Raw genomic sequence first — 9,938 nt, forward strand, 5'->3', positions numbered from 1 at the left:
TTATGGTTTCCTTTGCTGTGCAAAAGCTTTTAAGTTTCATTAGGTCCCATTTGTTTATTTTGTTTGTTTGTTTGTTTGTTTGTTTGTTTTGTGGTATGTGGACCTCTCACTGTTGTGGCCTCTCCCATTGCGGAGCACAGGATCCGGACACGCAGGCCCTGTGGCCATGGCTCACGGGCCCAGCCGCTCCGCAGCATGTGGGATCCTCCCGGACAGGGGCACGAACCCATGTCCCCTGCATTGGCAGGCAGACTCTCAACCACTGCACCACCAGGGAAGCCCTATTTTTGTTTTTATTTCCATTTCTCTAGGAGGTGGGTCAAAAGGATCTTGCTGTGATTTATGCCAAAGAGTGTTCTTCCTATGTTTTCCTCTAGGAGTTTTATAGTGTCTGGCCTTATATTTAGGTCCTTAATCCATTTTGAGTTTATTTTTGTGTATGGTGTTAGGGAGTGTTCTAATATCATTCTTTTACATGTAGCTGTCCAGTTTTCCCAGCACCACTTATTGAAGAGGCTGTCTTTTCTCCATTGTATACTCTTGCCTCCTTTATCAAAGATAAGATGACCATAGGTGTGTGGGTTTATCTCTGGGCTCTCTATCCTGTTCCATTGATCTATATTTCTGTTTTTGTGCCAGTACCATCCTGTCTTGATTACTGTAGCTTTGTAGCATAGTCTAAAGTCCAGGAGCCTGATTCCTCCAGCTCTGTTTTTCTTTCTTCAGATTGTTTTGGCTGGGCTTCCCTGGTGGCGCAGTGGTTGAGAGTCTGCCTGCCGATGCAGGGGACACGGGTTCGTGCCCCGGTCTGGGAAGAGCCCACATGCCGCGGAGTGGCTGGGCCCGTGAGCCATGGCCACTGAGCCTGCGCGTCTGGAGCCTGTGCTCCGCAACGGGAGAGGCCACAACAGTGAGAGGCCCGCATAACGCAAAAAAACACACAAAAAACAGATTGTTTTGGCTATTCGAGGTCTTTTGTGTTTCCATACAAATTGTGCAATATTTTCTTCTAGTTTTGTGAAAAATGCCATTGGTAATTTGATAGGGATTGCATTGAATCTGTAGATTGCTTTGGGTAGAATAGTCTTTTTCACAATGTTGTTTCTTCCAGTCCAAGAACAGGGTATTCTTCTAGTCCAAGAACAAGCATCTGTTTGTTTCATCTTTAATTTCTTTCATCAGTGTCTTATAGTTTTCTGCTTACAGGTCTTTTGTCTCCTTAGGTAAGTTTATTCCTAGGTATATTATTCTTTTTGTTGCAATGGTAAATGGGAGTGTTTCCTTAATTTCTCTTACAGATTTTTCATCATTAGTGTATAGGAATGCAAGAGGTTTCTCTGCATTAATTTTGTATTCTGCTACTATACCAGATTCATTGATTAGCTCTAGTAGTTTTCTGGTAGCCTCTTTAGGATTCTCTATGAATAGTATCATGTCATCTGTAAACAGTGACAGTTTTACTTCTTTTCCAATTTTGATTCCTTTTACTTCTCTTTCTTCTCTGATTGCTGTGGCTAAAACTTCCAAAACTATGTTGAATAATAGTGGTGAGAGTGGGCAACCTTGTCTTGTTTCTGATCCTAGAGGAAATGGTTTCAGTTTTTCACCATTGAGAACAATGTTGGCTGTGGGTTTGTCATATATGGCCTTTATTATGTTGAGGTAAGTGCCCCCTATGCCTACTTTCTGGAGAGTTTTTATCATGAATCGGTGTTGAATTTTGTCGAAAGCTTTTCCTCCATCTACTGAGATTACTATATGGTTCTTATCCTTCAATTTGTTAATATGGTGTATCACATTGATTGACGTGCATATATGGAAGAATCCTTGCATTCCTGGGATAGACCCCACTTGATCATGGTGTATGATTCTTTTAAGGTGCTGTTTGATTCTGTTTGTTTGTATTTTGTTGAGGATTTTTGCATCTATGTTCTTCAGATATATTGGCCTGCAGTTTTCTTTTTTGTGACATCTTTGTCTGGTTTTGCTATCAGTGTGATGGTGGCCTCATAGAATGACTTTGAGAGTGTTCCTCCCTCTGCTATATTTTGGAAAAGTGTGAGAAGGATAGGTGTTAGCTCTTCTCTAAATATTTGATAGAATTCGCTTGTGAAGCCATCTGGTTCTGGGCTTTTATTTGTTGGAAGATTTTTAACCACAGTTTCAACTTCAGTGCTTGTGATTGGTCTGTTTATATTTTCTACTTCTTCCTGGTTCAGTCTTGGAAGGTTGTGCTTTTCTAAGAATTTGTGCATTTCTTCCAGGTTGTCCATTTTATTGGCATAGAGTTGCTTGTAGTAATCTCTCATGATTCTTTGTATTTCTGCTGTGTCAGTTGTTACTTCTCCTTTTTCATTTACAATTCTATTGATTTGAGTCTTCTCCCTTTTTTTCTTGGTGAGTCTGGCTAATGGTTTTTCAATTTTGTTTATCTTCTCAAAGAACAATCGTTTAGTTTTATTGATCTTTGCTATTGTTTCCTTCATTTCTTTTTCATTTCTTTCTGATCTGATCTTTATGATTTCTTTCCTTTTGCTAACTTCGGGGTTTTCTTGTTCTTCTTTCTCTAATTGCTTTAGGTGTAAGGTTAGGTTGTTTATTTGAGATGTTTCTTGTTTCTTGAGGTAGGATTGTATTGCTATAAACTTCCCTCTTAGAACTGCTTTTGCTGCATCCCATAGGTTTTGGCTCATCATGTTTTCACTGTCATTTGTTTCTAGGTATTTTTTGGTTTCCTCTTTGATTTCTTCAGTCATCTCCTGTTTTTTTAGTAGCATATTGTTTAGCCTCCATGTGTTTGTACTTTTTACATTTTTTCCTGTAATTAATATCTAGTCTCATAGCATTGTGGTCGGAAAAGATACTTGATATGATTTCAAGTTTCTTAAACTTACCAAGGCTTGATTTGTGACCCATGATATGATCTATCCTGCAGAATGTTCCATGAACACTTGAGAAGAAAGTGTATTCTGTTGTTTTTGGATGGAAAGTCCTATAAATATCAGTTAAGTCCATCTTGTTTAATGTGTCGTTTAAAGCTTGTGCTTCCTTATTTATTTTCATTTTGGATGATCTGTCCATTGGTGAAAGTTGGGTGTTAATATCCCCTACTATGATTATGTTACTGTCGATTTCCCCTTTTATGGCTGTTAGCCTTTGCCTTATGTATTGAGGTGCTCCTATGTTGGGTGCACAAATATTTCCAATTGTTATATCTTATTCTTGGATTGATCCCTTGATCATTATTAGTGTCCTTCTTTATCTCTTGTAATAGTGTTTATTTTAAAGTCTATTTAGTCTGATATGAGAATTGCTACGCCAGCTTTTTTTTTATTTCTATTTGCATGGAGTATCTTTTTCCATCCCCTCACTATCAGTCTGTATGTGTCTCTAGGTCTGAAGTGGGTCTCTTGTAGACAGCATATGTACGGGTCTTGTTTTATTTATTTATTTATTTTTGGCTCTATTCGGTGTTTGTTGCTGTGTGTGGGCTTTCTCTAGTTGCAGCGAGTGGCGGCTACTCTTCATTGTGGTGTGTGGGCTTCTCATTGCAGTGGCTTCTGTTGTTGTGAAGCACAGGCTCTAGGCCTGCAGGGTTCACTAATTGTGGCACACGGGCTTAGCTGCTCCACAGCATGTGGGATCTTCCCGGACCAGGGCCGAACCTGTGTCGCCTGTGTTGGCAGGCAGACTCTTAACCACTGTGCCACCAGGGAGTCCCCGTGTCTTGTTTTTGTATCCATTCAGCCAGTCTATGTCTTTTGGTTGGAACATTTAATCCATTTACATTTAAGGTAATTATTGATATGTATGTTCCTATGACGATTTTCTTAATTGTTTTGGTTTTGTTTTTGCAGGTCTTTTCCTTCTCTTGTATTTCCTGTCTAGGGAAGTTCCTCTAGCATTTGTTGTAGAGCTGGTTTGGTGGTGCTGAATTCTCTTAACTTTTGCTTGTCTGTAAAGGCTTTAATTTCTCTATGGAATTTGAATGAGATCCTTACTGGATAGAGTAATCTTGGTTGTAGGTTTTTCCCTTCCATCACTTTAAATTTGCCCTGCCACTCTCTTCTGGCTTGCAGAGTTTCTGCTGAAAAATCAGCTGTTAACCTTGTGGATATTCTGTTGTATGTTCTTTGCTGCTTTTCCCTTCCTGCTTTTAATATTTTTTCTTTGTATTTAATTTTTGATAGTTTGATTAATATGTGTTTTAGTGTTTTTCTCTTTGGATTTATCCTGTATGGTACTCTCTGTGTCACTTGAGTGACTATTTCCTTTCCCATGTTAGGGAAGTTTTCGACTATAATGTCTTCAAATATTTTCTCAGACCCTTTCTTTTTCTCTTCTTGTGGGACCCCTATAATTCGAATGTTGGTATGTTTAATGTTGTTCCAGAGGTCTCTGAGACTGTCCTCAATTCTTTTCATTCTTTTTTCTTTATTTTGTTCCCTGGCATTTATTTCCACCATTTTATCTTCCAGCTCACTTATCCATTTTTCTGCCTCAGTTATTCTGTTATTGATTCCTTCTAGAGTATTTTTAATTTGAGTAATTGTGTTGTTCATCACTGTTTGTTTGCTCTTTAGTTCTTCTAGATCCTTGTTAAATGTTTCTTGTATTTTCTCCTTTCTGTTTCCAAGATTTTGGATCATCTTTACTATCATTACTCTGAATTCATTTTCAGGTAGTTTGCCTATTTTGTCTTCATTTATTTGGTCCTGTAGGTTTTTACCTTGCTCCTTCGTCAGTAAGATATTTTTCTGTCGTTTCTTTCTTTTTTTTTTTTGATGGGTGGTGCTGTGTTCCTGTCTTACTGGTTGTTTGGCCTGAGTCGTCCAGCCCTGGAGTTTGCAGGCAGTTAGATAGAGCTGGGTCTTGGGGCTGAGATGAGGACCTCTGGGAGGCCTCACTCTGATTAATATTCCCTGGGGTTTGGGGTTCTCTGTTAGTTCAGTGGTTTGGACCCAGAGCTCCCACTACAGGAGCTCAGGCCTGACCTCCGGCCTGGGAACCAAGATCCCACAAGCTTTGTGGCATGGTAAAAAAATAAAAAGGGCTTCCCTGGTGGCTCAGTGGTTAAGAATCCATCTGCCAATGCAGGGGACACAGGTTTGAGCCCTGGTCAGGGAAGATCCCACATGCCACGGAATAACTAAGCCTGTGTGCCACAATTACTGAGCCTGTGCTCTAGAGTCTGTGAGCCACAACTACTGAGCCCACGTGCCACAACTACTGAAGCCCACGCGCCTAGAGCCCATGCTCCACAACAAGAGAAGCCACCGCAATGAGAAGCCTGTGCACTGCAATGAAGAGTAGCCCCTGCTCACCGCAAGTAGAGAAAGCTTACATGCAGCAACGAAGACCCAACGCAGCCAAAAATAAATAAGTAAATAAATTTTTAATATTATTTTAATAAAAATGATTAAGATGGTCAATTTAATGTTATAAAAAAAGGAAGAAAGAAAGAAAAAAAGGAGCAGTACAATATCAAAGGATAAATAACAAAATAAAATTAGAAAGATAAAAATTTTTTAGGAAAAATAAAAGTATAATTGAAACCACTGCAACAAGGTAAAATAAAACCACAGCAGAAAAAAGAAAAAAAAGGGGGGGAGGCAACAAGCCAAAAGGAGCGATCACTAACAAAGTATAAAGAATAAAATAGAATTAGAAAAATAAAAGCTTCCTTAGGAGAAATAGAAATATAAAAGAATCAACAATAATGAATCAACAAGGTAAAACAGAACCCCGATGTAACAGAGGAAGAAAGAAGAAAAAAAAACCCTTGGCTATGGGGGCGGAGTTTAGTTGGGTGGTGGAACTTAGGCAGGGGCGGGGTTTCAGTGTGGCGGGGGACCTAGGTGGGTGGGGTGGTGATGTTTGAGCATGGGGCAGGGCCTAGGCAGGGCAACGTTCAAGCGTGGGGTGGGGCCTCTGCTTAGGACCTGTGCAGAAGGGGAGAGGCAGCATGTGGAAAGGAGGGCACCTGGAGTGTGGAGTTCAAGGGTTTGGAGCTAGGGCCCTGCATGAGGGTGTGTGGGTGTGGTTTAGGCCCAGCTCTGTTGGAGGGGGTCTCCGAGTGTAGAGGTAGAGGCCTGGGTGGGGGTGTATTGGGGGCCTTGGGCTCTGTGCGGCAGAAGGGAGGCTCCGAGGTCAGAGGATTAGGCCTGGGAGCTCAACACGCTCCCCGGTGCCTAAGTGGACAGGGAAGGTGCTGGCCCCGCTCTGTTCCGTTCCTTCGCACCCCTCCCCCACCATCTCTCCCAGGGTCTCTGCCTTCCCCACTGGACCGCTAACCGTGGGTGGGTCCCGCTGGGTGTAGGGACTCCTCCCCTCCCCCAGCCACCCCTCAGGGGTGCTGGTCCCGGAGGTCCAGCCTTTACTTTTGCTCCCCCTTCCCTCCCTCCCACTCCCTCAGGACCCGCCCGGCTGGAGGGGGCCTAGGTGGGCAGAGGATCAGGCCTGGGATCTCAGCAGGTTCCTGGGGCTCCAAATGGTCAGGGGAAACCTGGCCACGCTCCCTTTTGATCTTCTGTCCTCCCAATGGTTCCCCAATTTCCCCCCTTCTGGCGTGGGATCCCTTCCCCTCCCCCAGCCGCCCCTCAGGGGTGCCGGTCCCGTCCCACCTCCACTTCTCCTCCCCCTTCACTCCTGCCACACCTCACATCCTACCCGGTCACTGGGGTTTCCTCCCGTTCCCTTAGGTGTCCATGGTCCCTCACAGCTGCCTGGTAGATGCCCTAGTTGTGAGGAGATGCTAATTCCACGTCCTCCTAGTACACCATCTTGACTCTGCCCCCGTTATTGCAGTTTTAATACGTATTTCCCTGGTTAATTAATGAGATTAAACATTTTTCATATCTTTATTGACTATCTGCATTTCCTCTTTTGGAGAACTGCTTAATCAAGTATTTTGCAAATTTTCTAATTGTGTTCTTTTTCTTTTATCATATTGATTTGTAGGAGTACTTTTAATACTCTAGATACTAGTCTTCTTCAGTTATTTGTTCTGCAGATACTCTTCCCAAATTTATGGCTCCAAATTGATCTGTTAAAAATGCCTATCAGGGGCTTCCCTGGTGGCGCAGTGGTTGAGAGTCCGCCTGCCGATGCAGGAGACGCGGGTTCGAGCCCCGGTCCGGGAGGATCCCACATGCTGCGGAGCGGCTGGGCCCGTGAGCCATGGCCGCTGAGCCTGCGCATCCGGAGCCTGTGCTCTGCAACGGGAGAGGCCACAGCAGTGAGAGGCCCACGTACCGCAAAAAAAAAAAAAAAAAACTATCAGATCTAGTCATATCCTTGTAAAGTATATAATTTAATAGATTTTAATATTTTCAGAGTTGTGCAACCATCACCACAGTCAATGTTGGAACATCTTTATCCCCCTCAAAAGAAACCCTGCAGCCATAAGCAGAGCATTTCCTCTTTACACGTGAATGCTAGTCTCCAGGTTTCATAAGACTGACAACTTCTTGACAAGTCTCAAGTAAAACATTACCATCTCTAGGGAGACCAAGTTACTGCCCCTTTTAATTATTCCCTGACTCTCTGTGGATGACAGTGTTTGTTGCTTACACTAATTCCCTGTGCCCTCCTCTTCTCTTTTAACAGAACCCTGATTTTGTTCAAGTATCAGGTAGCCATAAGCTACAGGGGCAGTCAGGCCCATCCCCAACCCAAGAGATAAAGCACGACTGATCTAAGCCAAAGGTGATGTCTCATTTCCCTTGGCAATGATTAGTTTAGTCATGGTATGTGCTATAATACAAGGGTACTGCTGGGGGTTCTTCTAGGCAAATACTTTGTGCTCTTACAATGGGACGTGAGAAAACACAGTTCCATTTTCCCTGCCTCCAGACACCTTAGCATGAGAATATATTGCTTAGACCCACAGAACCATCTTACAAGCATGAGAGGAAAACTCAAGAGAATCACAGAGATGCTGAGCTGGAGTCACAATGCCATTGAGCCACTGAGTAACCAGCCCTGGAACCATCCTACTTTGACTTTTCATGTGAGATAAAACCCTTAAAGTTAAAGCATTCTGAATTGAGTTTTCAGCCACATCTATCCTACCTCATAATCTATTACATCGCCCTCTTTTGTTTTCCTCTTAGCACTTAGTTTCTGTAATATTTTGTTTATTGCTTGTCTCCATCAATTAGAACGAAAGCTCCTTGAGATCATGGTCCTTCTCTTCTTTGCCACTGTACCTGAAGCATCTTAGGTAGTACCTGGTATCTAGTCAATAACCAGTAATTATTAGTTGAAAATTAATGAACAACACCTTTATTTCTCTCTTTCCCTTACTTCCAGTCCTTCAGCAAGTCTGTTGGTTCAATCTTCAAAATATATCCAACTTTGACTACTCTGACCATCCCTGGGGCTGTCATCAGTGCGTGTCCAGGTGGGAAGTGTTGTCTCACCCTCCTGTTCACCTGGTAAACTCCCCACTCTTCCTATTTTCACTGACTCTACTTTTGCCAAGGTACGTGCAGGGCATTGGGCTGCCCATATGAACCCACAGTCTAGTGGGGGAAGTGGGAGAGGGGTACTGACACAGATCTTTTCTGTGTGAGATATGAGGAATGCAGAGGTGGGTCTGGTGGTCTGGGCGGGTGGAGAACTGCAATCCCCACTCCAGTTGCACAGAAGACTAGGCAAGAAGAGAGGAGCCCCTCCTCTGTGGTCTCTGTGGGGGTAGGGGTGGGGCTTAGAATTAGGGTCAGGAACATTTCTGTTTCCTTTGTATATATGAGGAGAGGCCAGACAAACCCTTGCACCTGTTCTTCCCCTCAAATAATACTCAAGACAAAAATAATCCCTCAGTCCACAGTGAGTATATCTTGTCATACAAATAATTAGGTGGGAAGGCCCAACCAGCTCCATTTGACAGACAGAAAAACTGAGACTCATCAAGAAGTCATTTCCCCAGGGTTGTGCATCTCTTCTGCAGTAAGGCCACAAGCAGACCCTAGGCCTCTTCATTCAAGAGCAATTCACATTACAGCTCACTGAGCACCCAGCCCAGAGGCTCCCCAGAACAGGGGCTCCACACGTAGGTGTTTCTGACCCTTTTTGGACTCCTCTGAGAGGCCCTCCTGTTAGAGATGGGGAACCTGAGAGGAAAAGTGACTTGGCAAGGAATAACAGAGCAGACAGGCTGACCTGCCGCAGGAGCTCTGATTCTAATCATAAGAGTAGCCAATATTTATGGAGTACTCCTGGGTGGTAAATCCTATTCCAAGCCCATTACACATGGTATCTTTTTTCATCCAACAGCAACCCTGCAAATTTATATACCTCAAGCTCACAATCCCTAATCTGTAATTCGGAAACAAAAAACCTCTGAAAACCAACAGACTTTTCCTATATTTGCTGCCCAAACTCTTTTGGTGGCAAAATTTGTCTCAAACAGATGTGAGGCGATTTCAATTATTTATAATTTTTTATATCTTTTATTTATTAATTTTAAAGATCAGGGAAAAGCATGAATAGCCATACCTTTATTAGTTTTCTATTGCTGTGTAATGATATTACTACAAAGTTAGTGATTTAAACCAACACATATTAACTGTCTCTAAGTTTCTGTTGGTCAGGAGTCTGAGTGTGGCTTAGCTGGGTCCTCTGCTTAGGGTCTCACCAGGCTTCAATCAAGGCGTCAGCTGGGACTGCAGTCTCTTCTGAATTCAAATGGGGAAGGATCCACTTCCAAGCTTACTTGTGTTATTGGCAGAATGCATACCTTGAGTTAGTAGAACTGAGGGCTTCAGTTCGGGTGTTTTTTTGTTTTTCTTTTTCTGCCTGTCAGCCAGAGATTGCCTACATCCTGGTTGTATGGGGTCCCCTAATGTGGCCACATGCTTCCTCAAAGCCGGTAAGAAGTGGGGCGAGGGGAGGCTGAGACGAGACTCCAGCAAGATGAGTGCTGCAATCCTATA

This window comes from Lagenorhynchus albirostris, chromosome 11, assembly GCF_949774975.1.
Source record: "Lagenorhynchus albirostris chromosome 11, mLagAlb1.1, whole genome shotgun sequence".
NCBI lineage: Eukaryota > Metazoa > Chordata > Mammalia > Artiodactyla > Delphinidae > Lagenorhynchus > Lagenorhynchus albirostris.